The sequence below is a fragment of the Sarcophilus harrisii genome, chromosome 3 (genome assembly GCF_902635505.1).
Source record: "Sarcophilus harrisii chromosome 3, mSarHar1.11, whole genome shotgun sequence".
Taxonomy (NCBI): domain Eukaryota; kingdom Metazoa; phylum Chordata; class Mammalia; order Dasyuromorphia; family Dasyuridae; genus Sarcophilus; species Sarcophilus harrisii.
This window is the reverse complement of record NC_045428.1, coordinates 585,989,929-586,003,816: the sequence shown is the minus strand read 5'-3', so window position 1 is coordinate 586,003,816 and position 13,888 is coordinate 585,989,929. Positions and strand designations below refer to the sequence as shown.

At 34.3% G+C, this 13,888-nt stretch overlaps 1 protein-coding gene across 1 annotated transcript in view; it reads right to left on the bottom strand.

Annotated features, from left to right (window-relative positions):
* Positions 1 to 13,888, bottom strand: part of GNB1 (G protein subunit beta 1) — a 104,187-nt gene that overhangs the window by 42,245 nt on the left and 48,054 nt on the right. The window contains exon 2 of the mRNA XM_031963013.1: positions 12,479 to 12,527. The gene's annotated coding sequence lies outside the window, so the exon portion shown is untranslated. The remainder of the gene's footprint in view (positions 1 to 12,478; positions 12,528 to 13,888) is intronic.

Here is a 13,888-nt window from a genome sequence, read left to right as displayed (position 1 = left end):
GCAATTTACAAAGTTGCATACTACAGATTAAAGACTAACAATAATATACTCTTACATTAGTTCTAACAGAAAATAAACATGATTTAACTAGTTTGCTTCCTTCAGACACAACATAATTTTTGTATTCTAAATTTTTTCATGAGTCTTCCAGTACCATGTCGCTGCATTCCCAGTTTATGTCTTTAAACTTGCCAAGATGACAGCTCATTTTGAGGCAAGTTCTAGGAATGATGTCTGTATGAAGTACATTTCTCACTGATCACTTTAGCTTCCTGAAGCACAGAGCATTTCCCTTTAATCCTACATGACATTATATTGGCAACGTCTGAAGAGAAAAAGAGGTAAGCTACAAAACTACATATAAAATTCATCTTTTAATATTAAAATGTTACTTAGGTCTAAATACTATAGACAACAAGGTAAAGAATCTAACTACAAGTGAGAAAAAAGGCTACCGTGGTTAATATTGTGTGTTCCTGCAATTTTAAATAGAGGGAGGAAAAAGATGAGATTGAAGTAGAATACTTTCAACCAAAATATCTAAATGAAATAAGAATTGACTAATAAAAACCATTCTGCAGTTAAAGTCAAAATTCACTGGAAAAATATTTGTGGTTAATTTACAAGCCGTTTTTATTCACACCAAAAGGTGCTACAATTAAGGAATGTTGTTACTGGCTTCCATTTTACAGGCATTCAGGTGCAATTATTAAACTCAGACATTTTGGTCCCTTGGTTTCTAAACTCTTTGATAGGTGGGGCTGCTGCCTAGTGTGGTCTTACCCTCCCCATTGCAGAGACCCCCCTCTCCCTTTCTTCTCCTCTTGTGAGACAAGCAGTCCTAGGTTAGAATACTTCCAGGGGCTTGACATGCTGCAGTCTTGGAGTTGGCTCCTAGGGGAGCTTAATAGACCAGGCAGTTCACACAGGCAAAGGTTCTAGACCAGGTCACCCCAGAGGGCTCCTAACACACAGTGCAGGGTTGGGCAGCAATTTTTAAAAATACAGGTATAATCACATCATACCCTCTATTCAATATTCTCCAGAGGTACCCTATTAGCTCTGGGGTTGAATACGAATGCACCCCTCCACAAGCCAGTCTCATCCTCTTTCTGGTCTCATTGGTCATCACTTCTCTTCACATATAGCAGAATCTATCCCCCGGCCAGGGCATAGATGGGAGCTAGGGGACAATCCGGGTAAGGAACAGGATGTGGCCTACATCCTTTTCCTTACCCGGAGTGTCCCCTAGCTCCCATATCTATGCCTTTGGACTGGTTATTTCTAATGCCTGGAATGCATCATCACCTCCCCTTTGCCTCAAAATCCCCAACTTCTACAGAAGCCTGTCCTGCTCTTACCAGCTTCTGATAGCTTTCCCGTCAGACCATTTTGTACTTGTTTTGTAGCTGTCTATATCTACTACCTGCTGTCCTTCCTTGCTAGATGGTAGCTCCTCAAGGAGAGAGACTATTCTACTTTGTCTACATCCTTAACACTGAGCAAACTGCCTCGCACATAAGTAGGCACTGAATAAATGCTTGTTGAATGATATTCCCAGGAGGTTATTCTAGTGCTATTCACAAAATATGGTGCTTCCTCATTTTATATTATGAATTACTAGAATGATTTAAAAATTAAGCAAAAAATATAAAGAGGCCAACCAAAATAAGGACAAAATAAAGGCCAAAAAACCCAGAAACAGAATACAAAGAAAACAATAACTGTTACATTAACATTAACAGTTACAGTGAGACAAAATAATATAAACAAATACTTTCCTTGGTTTGTTTTTCTAATATAAAAATTATAAATTACATAAAATAAAGTTTATTAGCAAAACCTTAACCTTGCTAGAAAAGTGATTTTCTCAAAGTAGAACATTTAGAAATGACATCACTTTAAATAAATTTTCCTTTCAATTAATTTTTGGTGGGACTTTTCTATACCAAAAAGATAGAACATACTCAAATATGATACTGACCCAATATATCAATGAATGGATTGTTGTCTTCTACTGATTTTCATTTGCCTATTCTTCACTGAGAACACTAATGAGAGCTAAAGATAAAGTCAGGTGAATCAATACAACTTTTTTTGGTATTGTTAATTTGCTAATTTAAGAGTGGATTAGACTGTTTGGGTCATACAGCTCTTATGCTCTACTGCAGAAATCCATAACCATTTTTATGTGATAGACCCCTCTGGCAGATTAGTAAAGCTTAGGGACCTCTCTATTCAGAATCTTTTCAAATGCATAAAATGCAGTGGATTAGAAAGAAAATTAATTATATCAAAAGATAGTTAAAAGTTTGTTGTTATTGCTTTTATTAACCCACTACAAAAATAAGTCAGAAGGTCAGGAACAAATGGAAAGGCAGACCCTCACATACAATTCTTAGGAAATTCTTTTCCTATGAACTAATGAATTCATTCATTCAATGGGATGCTCTTATTCTTAAAAACAACAACAATGAGATTTTTTTTTTACATATAAAACAAGTACTTAGACTGTCCAAGAACTAGATAATGTAATATTTAATTTAGTAAAAGGGGAAGAAACTCCCAATAGTTCAACTGCTAATATTTATAGGTTTACTAATACTAAGGACATTTAAAAAGTCTTTCCATAAGAGCTATTATGTCACTATTTCTGAATATACATCACCTATCCTATGATTATTCCAACCTTGATGTGAGCCTGCTGTTTACTTTAATTCAATACATCTATTTCAAAGATTTGTATGCTTTTAAAAATCATAATCAGAAAAAAAAGCATATATACATGTGTATGTAGAATCTAATAAATTACTTGATGGACAGCAGAACTGCAACTTTATTGACATGTTAAGTTCTCCAAGTATAAGTCACTTATAACAACTTTGGATAGACAATTAATATTTAACCTACTCAATTTTATATACACAAAGGCTTTTTTAAAAAGTTAACATTCTTGTATTAGTTGTCCTAGAATTTTTGCAACTTATAAAACTTCTCTGAACTTAAAATTGTTGGGCAAGATAGGATATTTTATGACATGTAAAAGAATTCATGTTTGTTATGTAGATTTTTTAAAAATCTGATAACATTAGTTTAAAATTTATCTTGTGAATTTTGTTGCCTGAGCTATAAGTCTATAAAATGGCATTCACAAAATCTCCACAAATAAGAGTGATCACTTGAAACTTTAGTGCTACAGCCTGAATACAAATGTAGAAACAATTTCACTTTAGGGCAAGCCAAATCTATCTATCTATTTTTATTGAAGCTTTTTGTTTTCAAAACATATGCAAGGACAAATTTTCAATACTGACCCTTGCAAAACCTTTTGTTCCAGTTTTTCCCTCCCTTCCTCTACCTCCCCTCCCTAGATGGCAAGTAATCCAATATAAATTAAACATGATAAAAATACATATAAATCCAAGATATATATTTATGCACAAGAAAAATCAGATCAAAAAGAAAGAAAACTGAGAAAGAAAATAAAATTCAAGCAAACAACAAAAGAAGTGAAAATGTTATGTTGTGATCCATACTCAGTTCCCACAGTCCTTTCTCTGGATGTAGGTGGCTCTCATCATCACAAAATCATTGAAATTGGGCTGAATCATCTCATTATTGAGAAGAATCACATCTATCAAAATTGATCATCATATAATCTTGCTGGCAAACCAAATTTGAATCAGCATACTAGCTGTTAGTTTAAAAATCTTTCATGAATTTTAATACTAGAAACGAAGTTTCCTCATAAGTCTTTAAAAAGGTTATACCTCAATGCCACACTTACCTCAGTTTCCCTTGAACCTGGTAGTAGGTCTTTTCAAAAAAAATTTCTTATGAATAAAGAACTCAACAGTTTCTTCACCAGGGTCAAATGAAATGGTTGCCAGCAGGCTGAATATACTAATTGGGTTTCTGCCTCCAGTCTAAATCCTCTTAATCTTGTTGACCAAAGGAAAAAAAAATCTTGTCATTAATTCTTACTTTGAAAGACATCTAAATGAAAGCCTGATGGGGTAGATTATACTTCAATGACCCAAACTTCTTAATTTTATTTTCTTAAAAAGCATAAATTCAATGCATGTTAGAAATACAATATCATGATACTCATTGCTTTAGATGGGCGATATTTAAAGAAAAAGAAAATTAGGTTTAAACAATGGTTCTTACATTTGAAAAGGGAAACAATTTAGCATATAGTTGAAAGAACAGTTAAGTCTAATGATTGAAGTTCTAAATCCTGGCTCAGACAATTAGTAGCCATATCATTTTCTCTGTTTTCTGCACATACTGAGCTGGCTTTAGTCTAAAGTCTTTGAATTTTAAACCTCCATGATTCAATGAAACTGAGAAATGAATTTGAGATTTTTAGACTGTTTCCAGGCGACCTTGATTAGAATTGCTTCTTTTTTAATTCCTTAAAATCTACTGGGTAAGATTTCTCTACCTGTCACACTATCTAGAAGCACAAGTAGGGAGGAATGAAGGCAGTCCATTTCAACTTCCTGCTCTATGAAGACATACTGAGCTAGTTCTGGTATACTTTGATTGTGGGTTGTGTTATGTCTTCTACAAGGTTTTGCTCTTTCTCCTGTTCCTCCTAGGCTGCCGGCAGGAAGCTTCCTGCTCTCACAGTTTGAGGTGGTTCTGTAGAGGAAGGGAAATGGAAAAGGGAGACATGTGGAGTTAAATCTACTAACTGCTTGATTGACATTGCTATTCCCCCATGAAGAAAAGTGTTTCCTTCAAAACAAGCTCCAATAGGCTTGTACCTCCCTTGATGGCAAGACACTTGTCTCCTGCCTGCCCTGTCTCATGGATGGACAGATATCTGTGGAAGCAAATTTCCCAATATCTCATTTGACTACTGGTTGGTCTAAGACACCTGCCATTGCGGCTCTCCTGAGCCCTTTCTCCCATGTTTCTTCTTGCCCCCAAAATCATTTTCTCTACCCTGTATCCTCACTTTGGTAGGTCATCTTCTATCCTTCTCCAGTTTACCATGTTATCTACCACCCAGCTCTTTTCTATTCTCCAACCTTGTACCCTCCCTCTCCCAGTAGTTCTTTGACCTCCTCAGCCCACTAGTCCTCAGTCTTCTACCTTTCTGACTATACCTCTACTTCTCCATTTTCTCCAGGCCTTTGCCCAACACCTCTTCATCTTGAACATACCCGTACCTTCTTTACTTACTCAACCAGAGTCGGTTCCCACTCTTTTGTTGATGATTCATTCTATTACCATGCTATAAAAGAACAGCCTTCCCATGAAGGGCTCAACCCAGACTTCCTTGGACCAAAAAACCTCGAGTATCATAATATAAATCTAAATTCACCTCCTTGAAGAAGTTTTCCTTGGTTAACCAAGTACCCGTGCCATCCCCTAAAACGGCTCATACTCTGTAACTTAAGACTTCAATGCTAACAAATAGCTTGAAGCACTGTCCGAGATTAGAGAGGTACCAAGGTGAAATCGGATCTTAAATAAAGACCTATTTCCTACAGCCCAAACCATCATTCATCTGAAGCAGAGTATATTGTATGTGACAATGTACCTCACGTAACAGGAGGTTTTGCAGTTACTGTTCTTACAAGGTCATTTCAGTAACTATCTTTGTTCTCTGTTAATGTTGTCTTCTGTCCAACAAAAATACAAACTCAGTAATGAGGCCGAAGAGCCACAGTTTTAAGATTAAGGACTCAGAGTACAAACATAAAAATAGTTATCCCCCTGAAGTAGGAAAAGAAAATAATCCAAAGAGATGTTATACTGTGTTACCTCAATTATTCTTTTTTTTTTTTTTATGAGTTGAATACAAAATAAGAAAAAAATAGAAAAATAAAAGGAAACAAAAGCAAAACATTGTTATGTATCCAGCAGAACATCAGGGAGAATTCAGTACATATAATAATTGAAGAGATTATATTTATGAGTGTACACCTTTCCTTTTTGTTTCCTTGTGGGTTTTCTTTTTTTTTCTGCTATGCACTTTTTATTCTTTTTTCCCCCTCTTCCATCCCTTCTGCCTCACCCAAGCAGGCTATAGTTAAACAAAGATATATTTATATTCCTGGTCCTTGTAGTATTTGTGTATATCTCTTATTTCTTATCCTGCTAAATCTTCTACTTTAATTCTGCTCCTTAACTTTCCTTGCTATTACTTAATTTGGATCCCTCCCTTATCTTCTCCCCAATGCTTTCTTTCTCTCTACATCCCATTCCCATTAATTTATACACCTTATTTCATTCCTGTTGATCGAAATATCCTTCTGTATCATCTATGCCACAGTCCCTTCCCCCTTTCCATTTATTCCTTGCCCAGTCTTTGTCCCACTGCCATAAATCTACACATCTTATCCTATTCCCTCTTTATTTCTTTATAGATTTTGGAGGGTGCTATAATCTTCGTGGTATATCTCTAGTGTTGCTTATTTAATACCTTATTACTCACTCTTTAATTTGAGTTCTCCCTTATCCTTCTCAAGCATTTTTACATTCAAACCTTTAAAATTATTTTTATTAATATCTTTCTTTTGTCTTTGTAGATCCTAAATTTCTAAACAAGACTCTCCTCAATGAACCATCTCTTATAACAAGGAATAAAAGACATGCAGAAATAAAAGCAGTTCAGCAAAACTAACCAATATTAGCTGAGACTGATAGTACATGTGATGTTCTACCTTCACTGACCCCACCCTGGGAAAAGAAAGGTACATTTTCTTATCTCTTCCTGACAATAAGTTTAGTTGTTACAATTATATTGTTCAGTTTTATTTTTGTTCTTTCCATTTATGCTTCTGTGTAAATGGGCACTGGGGCAGCAAGGTGGTATGATAGATAGAGCTGTTGTAGAAAGATCTGAATTCAAATCCAATCTCAAACACTCAGTAATTGTGTCACTGGGCAAGTCACTTAACTTACGTTACTTATGTAACATGAGAGTAAGAAGAGCACCTCCCTCCCTTTCAGGGTTGTGAGAATCTTGTTTGATTTGTTTGTAAAGCTCTTAGCAAAGTGTCTGACACAAAAAGAGCTAGAGAAATGTTAACTACTGTTATTCTTATATTATTTACCTGGTTCTTTTTATTCTACTTAATTCATAAGTATTCTCAAATACTGCTAATTTTTTCATATTCATACTTTCTTATGATGTAACAAACAATTATATCCACATACTGTGGATTTGTTTATACTTTTTCCAATGAATAGATTATGCTGTATTCAAATTTGTTTACTTATTTTTATCTGACATTGCTTTGCAATTATTCAAGGCATTTTGGGATAGTTTTCTTACCACAGTAGAAGAAGTTGCATGAAAGTACTTTTTAATATAACTAGTCTCAAGCTTTGTTTTGGTTGTAAAGTGTCACTTTTCAAAATATGATTGATCAACCCAAGGTGAGAGAGAATCTAATTCCTTAAAAATTGTCATGATAGAGGTAGGAGAAACAAGTGCAAAGAGTTTCTGAGAAAGACATAGAGAGTCCACGTCTTTCTGATGGAGTTGAGATCAGCTATTCCTTTCAAAATGCTGCTAAGAATGTAGAGGTTGGCAAGCTCTGTTTTAAAGAACATTTTATCCAAGAAATTTCATATTAAATATTGCAAAATGAATACAATTTCATGTCACTATCATAAATGCTGTTGGAAAGGAATTTTTGGATTTAAATTTTTTTTTTTTGGATAATTCACAAAAGGGAGAACAAATTCCTGATTTTGGGCAAAGTCACATTAGAAAAGCAGGCTCAACTACCTCAATAAGACACTGGGAACTCATATCTAGAGAATTTAATTATACCTCAGGTAACACTAGGGGAAGTAAAAGTAAATTAAAGTTATATTTTCTGCTCATTTTCTAGAACATTCTCAGAACTGATTAAGATGCTAATTCTATTCCTTTTCCCCTTATTACCACCCACTTCGCTTTAGGTCATATTGTTGTCATATGTATGTAAAGATGAAACAAGTCAAAGTGCCTGGAGGAGAGGAGCTTCCTGAGCCCCTATACCCTATAACCCTCAATAGTGGTGACAGGTTTGAACAATGCACAAACTTTCATCCCTACTTTTTGGGAGTAATACATATTAACTTAGGAGTCTACTATGTGCTTCAGGATTGTATGAAGTTTAGAGTTAAAAGGGAAACACTGTAACAGAGCAAGGTCTAATTCTTCAAAAAGTTGGTACTTTAATTGGTAAAATGAGCACAAATGAAACAAGACACCACAGGACAGTTGAAGCAATCTCCACTCAGGTCACACATTCATATTTTAGTTCTTATTATTTTTACCTATTCATTGGATAAGTATCCTTGAGTGTATTAAAAAAAAAGTTTATAAATGCCTTTTATTTTTATATCACCTACATTTTTCCTATTGGGCAGTTCAGAAAGCACACTACACGCTTCCTAACTGTGTGACTCTGGACAAGTTCTTTTACCCTTTTTGCCCCAGCTTCCTCATCTGTAAAATGAACTGGCAAACTACTCTCTGGCAAGAAAACCCCAAATGGGGTCATGAAAAGTCAGACATGACTGAAGCAACAATAACAATGTATCTCCCCAACAACCTACACACTTCCAAAGAAGCATTCCTTATGCAATAGGAACAAGAAATCCTCTGTAATTCATCTATGCAGGCAGAGGGACCTCACTTCTGACCCCCTACTGGCCTGGGGAGCTCTGGTCAAGCTCACCAAACATCTGAGTTTTTCAGCAGAGAGAGCAAACTCAACTAAAACAGGGAGCATAAAAACATTAAGATCCCATAGGATGCATAGTGACTTGACTTCCAAATGTAACAGGATCTGTTTTTACTGTATTTGTACTTATTTTGTTAAATATTTCCCAGTAACATTGGAATCTGTTTCATTACACCCTAGTCAAAAAAAAAGTTATCAGCACAGAAGGAGTTTCCTGTGCTAAGAGACCCAATTCTCTCCCTTTCCCTCCCCCCAGGCACTTGGTGTGTTTTGTGGTTATTTGGAATGAAGCTCCCTTCCTAATTCCTCCTGGATTGTTACTGTTATAGAGAAATCCTACTGATTTTTGTGGACTTAGTATATTGTTACTTTAATGAAGTTACAAATTGTTTCAGTTTCTTTGTTGATTTTTTAGGATTTTGTAAGTGAATATTCATGTTTTATCTACAAGAGTTGTTTCTCAATTTCAGGGAAATAATTTGAGAATAATTATACTAGCTCTTCTTTAAAAATTGGATACAGTTTTATAAATCCATAAAGTAGGTTTTCTTTGCTCATTTACAACTAGTTTCATTTGCTTTTTAGACAGCAGATTAGTGTGTTTTGTTATTTTAGGCAGTGTAAGAGTTTGCTGATGACGTGAAAATCAAAGGGATATGTTAAAAAAAATTTTTTTTGAAGACAATTTATTAATTTTTTTTAAAGTCTCAAACTTCAAATTACTGGTAGGAAATGTTTAAAGAATCAGTTTTTAATTTTATTAGTTCTAAAATAGTATCTGCTTTCAATTTATCTATTTTATTTTCAACTGTCCACATTTTTTCTTTTGTTTATCAGTTTTCTAAAAAACTGGGCATCCATCTATTAATCATCTTTTGATTCTGTTAAGCATCTGTTTTAGGGATATAACTCATGAGCTTATGTCAACTGTATTTCATTTTGTAATTCTATATATTTTAGGTCATGTATTTAAAAATGTTATTCTGCATATATAAGACTGCCTACCATTTAGGGGAGGGGTGGAGGGAAGGAAGGGAAAAGTTGGAACAGAAGTGAGTGCAAGGGACAATGTTGTAAAAAATTACCCATGCATATGTTCTGTCAATAAAAAAGCTATAATTAAAAAAAATGTTATTCTGAAAAAAGACTTCCAGACTGCCAAAGGAGTCTCTGACATAAAAAAGTTTAAGAACGCCTGCTCTAAGAACTTCTTTAACAGAATTCCTAAAATTTTGGTATGTTTTCTCAACACTGTGTTATCTGACTTATTTATTATTGAGAAATATTATTAATTGTCCATTTTGTTTGGCACTCCATATATTATTATTTTATTGCTATGGCCTATAAAGGAAGTATTTATTATTTCAGCTTTTTGGATTTTAAATACTTATTTGTAAATTCTTTATGCCCTAGGATGCAGCATATATCAAAACAAGGCCTTATAAAATATTTATAGCAAAACGTTCTATTGTAGCAAACAAAACAGATCATCATTGATTAAGAAAATGGCTAAACTATAGTACTTATGATGTATATATGGTGAATATCTAAATAACAATATAATGTATATATGATGAATACAAAGACTGGTTCCCAAGAAGAGATTTGAAAAGGTACTCCCTAATCACTTCTTTGCAGATATGAAGGACTGTGATTGTGGAACACTGTATATGATGCCAAACTTTACTGATGCATGTTAGTTTTTGCAGCTTTTACCCACTTTTTAATTTTTTATTATAGAAATAGCTCTCTAAGAGGGATGGGGAAAAAGTTCATCTTGGGAAATGTAGGCTACACAAGAATTTCATTAATATCTTCCAGACATGAATCTGTTTTATTCTTTTTTTTTTTTTCTGTTGAAATATTTGTGTTTCATGTTTAACTTATATTGGATTGCTTGCTATCTTGGGGAGGGAGAAAAATTTGGAACATAAGGTTTTGCAAAGGTGAATGTTAAAAACTATCTGTACATGTATTTGGAAATATAAAATACTATTTTAAAAAAAGAGAAATCAAAGGCTACCAAAAACATTTGTGTTTATTGAGAATTGTTCAGTTCACAAAAACAAAAAAACAAAACAAAAAAAACCCCCCAAAAAATTAAAGGAGGGGAAAGGTCAGGAACACTAAGCAGCACATACAGTCAAGTAGGACATCATGTCTAGTGTTCCACACTCATAATTGAACCACTGCACAAAAGAGATGAATTCACTGACTTCTAGCCTGGTCCATACAGCTAGCTATCATCTGAAAATGCAATTCCTGTGGTGAAGGGGGCCAGTCATGCCCACCAACTGTAGGAAAAGTTGGTTAGCTGAAGCAGCAAGGTATCACAAGACACTGAAAGGAGGAGGCAAACTACTTTCACCATCATCTCCTCTCCAAGCCCAAAGAAGCTAGCCCAGGGCCCTGAGATTTTGACCTTCTTCCAAAGTCTGTGTAGCCACCACTAAACTGAACAATCACTGAAGAAAGAGTACACTACCAGTTGTTGATCAAGTGTGGCTAAAGGACAGGTAGCACTAGACCCTCTCTGAACCACTGGTTCAGCTTCTAGCCCAGTCTCTGAAGTAATAATTTTGGGAAGCAAGTCCTTTGGAAATATAACCTAGTAACAACTTTGTAGAGACTGAAGCCCTGCCTTCCAAAAGCAATAGCTACTAAAGACAGAGACATCAAAATATTCTCCACCAGCGTCCTTGGGCTCAACAAAGGGTTCAAAATCAGAAACAGATATGATATCAGTGGAAAGGACACAAATGAAGACACATTATCACCTGCTTTGTCACTAGACCCTAAAGATCATGGGAGTTTTTCATCTGACCTGCAGCTGAAACCTTCTATACACCTGGGATTCAGGAAGGCAGCACTAACAGGAATGAGCTTAGTATTATCAGGTCATGGTAAAGAAACCTTGAGAATGATATCAACACTATTAAGCCACATACAATCCTTATAGTTGTCTGTGGCAAAGGAGGCCAGCTTGCCTTTACACTTATCCTCAAGTTGCCTTTTATGTAATTTGCCAGCAGGAGAAGTAGCAGAGATACCAATGATAATACAAGGACCATAATGAAGAGAGGTACCTTCAGTATTCAAAATACTTCTAAGTCTATTTTAAAAAAAGAACAATCCTACCTTTGAGGTCATGTTAGTATATTCTGAATACCTCAGCTATTAAAAAAAAAACCTTGTTGAGAAGAAAAGGCCACAGTTTAAAAAGCTATTTATAGAAAAAGTTTGAATAGACCAGAGCTACCTAAAAATCATCTTTAAAAAAGGTCTAAATCCTAAGAAAACAAGCAAGATCATTAATCTAATGTTTGATGCTTATTATAGCTGGCATTTTTTTAATATATGTCAAATTCATGATATAGTGATTATATCCTGCATTCGCTATATGTGCACATTTAAGAATCCTGAAGACAATCATTTTATCAGTATGTAGAGGATATCTATATCCTTTGCATAAGATTTGGAGCATACTTTCCATTCTAAATAACTACAGTTATAAAGATATAGCTTTGCTTTTATGACATGTACAACCTTAAGCTAAAACGATGATAAAACTGTTTATATGATTTTCTAACAGAACAAACACCTTTATAGACTCAACAGAGTATACTATTCTGAGAATTAATTATTATTCAATAAGAAATTTTTAGATTCACACCTGATCTGGACCTCATGCATGAGCATAGAAACACAAAGCAATATTGTAACAAGAAAAATATTTTACTTTAAAAATACTTATTAGTGAATAATTATAATAAAATTACCTGAAATCAGAAGTATTTCTGGTCTGGTCTGCAATACATGTAAACTTATCTGTAATAAAGAAAAAAAAAAGATTTTCATCTGACTTAGGGGAATTCATTACTTTTAATCTCATTATCATTTAAGTCTTAGGAACAGAATAGACTTAAGCCATGTAACTGCTTGCCCATCTTTCTCTACAACTGTCTTGTATTTCACAATTGAAATATTGTGGGAAATATACAGCAATGGCCTGATACAGAAAAATGCTTAATGGGATGTCCTGCTAATTAAAATAAAGATACACTACATTTAGACAAGTTTCTACAGAATAAGAGATTTCAAATCTTTCAGTCCCTAAATGTAATGGGTTCTTATGATCTAAATCTTCCAACTTCCATAACAATCTATAAAATAAAACATAAAAAATGGGTTATGCCCCTCGATTTATCAAAATTATAGGGGAGGATTCATTTGGCAAAATACTTCATCACAGAATTTCTTTTATCTAGGAAATCTTCAACCTATTTAACATGCCAATTTATATGTAACTTTTCTGTAACCTGTTACATAAAGTGAACTACATTTACCAACATCTAGTCCTTTCAAGTTAAAAGCAAAGCGACAGTCAGAAACCAAAATATTTTCTTGCAGGAGAGATCTTGTTATATACTACCGTCAAAAGCAATTCTTCAAATTAAGAGTATTTAACTGTTCTTGGTAATAAACAGCTAAATCGGACTAGTGGATTTTTCTGTCTGTTCTTCCATTAACCTTGATTTTCACCCTTCACCAAAACCCCTTTAGAAATCATACAAATAATAAAAATAAAAATTATTATACAGAGCTGAATTATCAATGCTTTATCCTCATCACCCACAGAAAAAAAAGCATATCGTACCTATCCAAACATCATTACATTAGTGAACAAATGTTGAGATGATGTACAAAGGAAAAGCTCTGGATATATTAAAAAATTCAAAGTTATGTATGCTTTATGCTTGGATTTCCGGGTATATCCATGAGAAATAATCTGCCAGTTAATCAACTATGACAAGGCCGGGAAATACGAGAGGAAAAACAAAAGCCATTTTGGGCCATTTCCTAGGTAAATTATTAATTCTGTGTATGTATATAAATGGAAGACAGGAATAAATGACTGCTGAACTAAAACTCCCACATAATAATGGTGAATTATCTATCGTTTATTAGAGCTTTGAAAAATCTGATTTGAAAACTAAGAAATGAAATCTCATAATAAGCTGGAGAACGAGATGGTCAGATTAATGTTTTAGGCATATAAATGGGAAACCAAGTAAGAAGATACTGTCCTTGTTCAGGCAAGCAGTGATGATGATCTGAACAAAGTGGCTGAGTAAATAGATACATATTAAGAAAGAAGAATCAACAAGAACTGGCATCTTCCTAGCTAT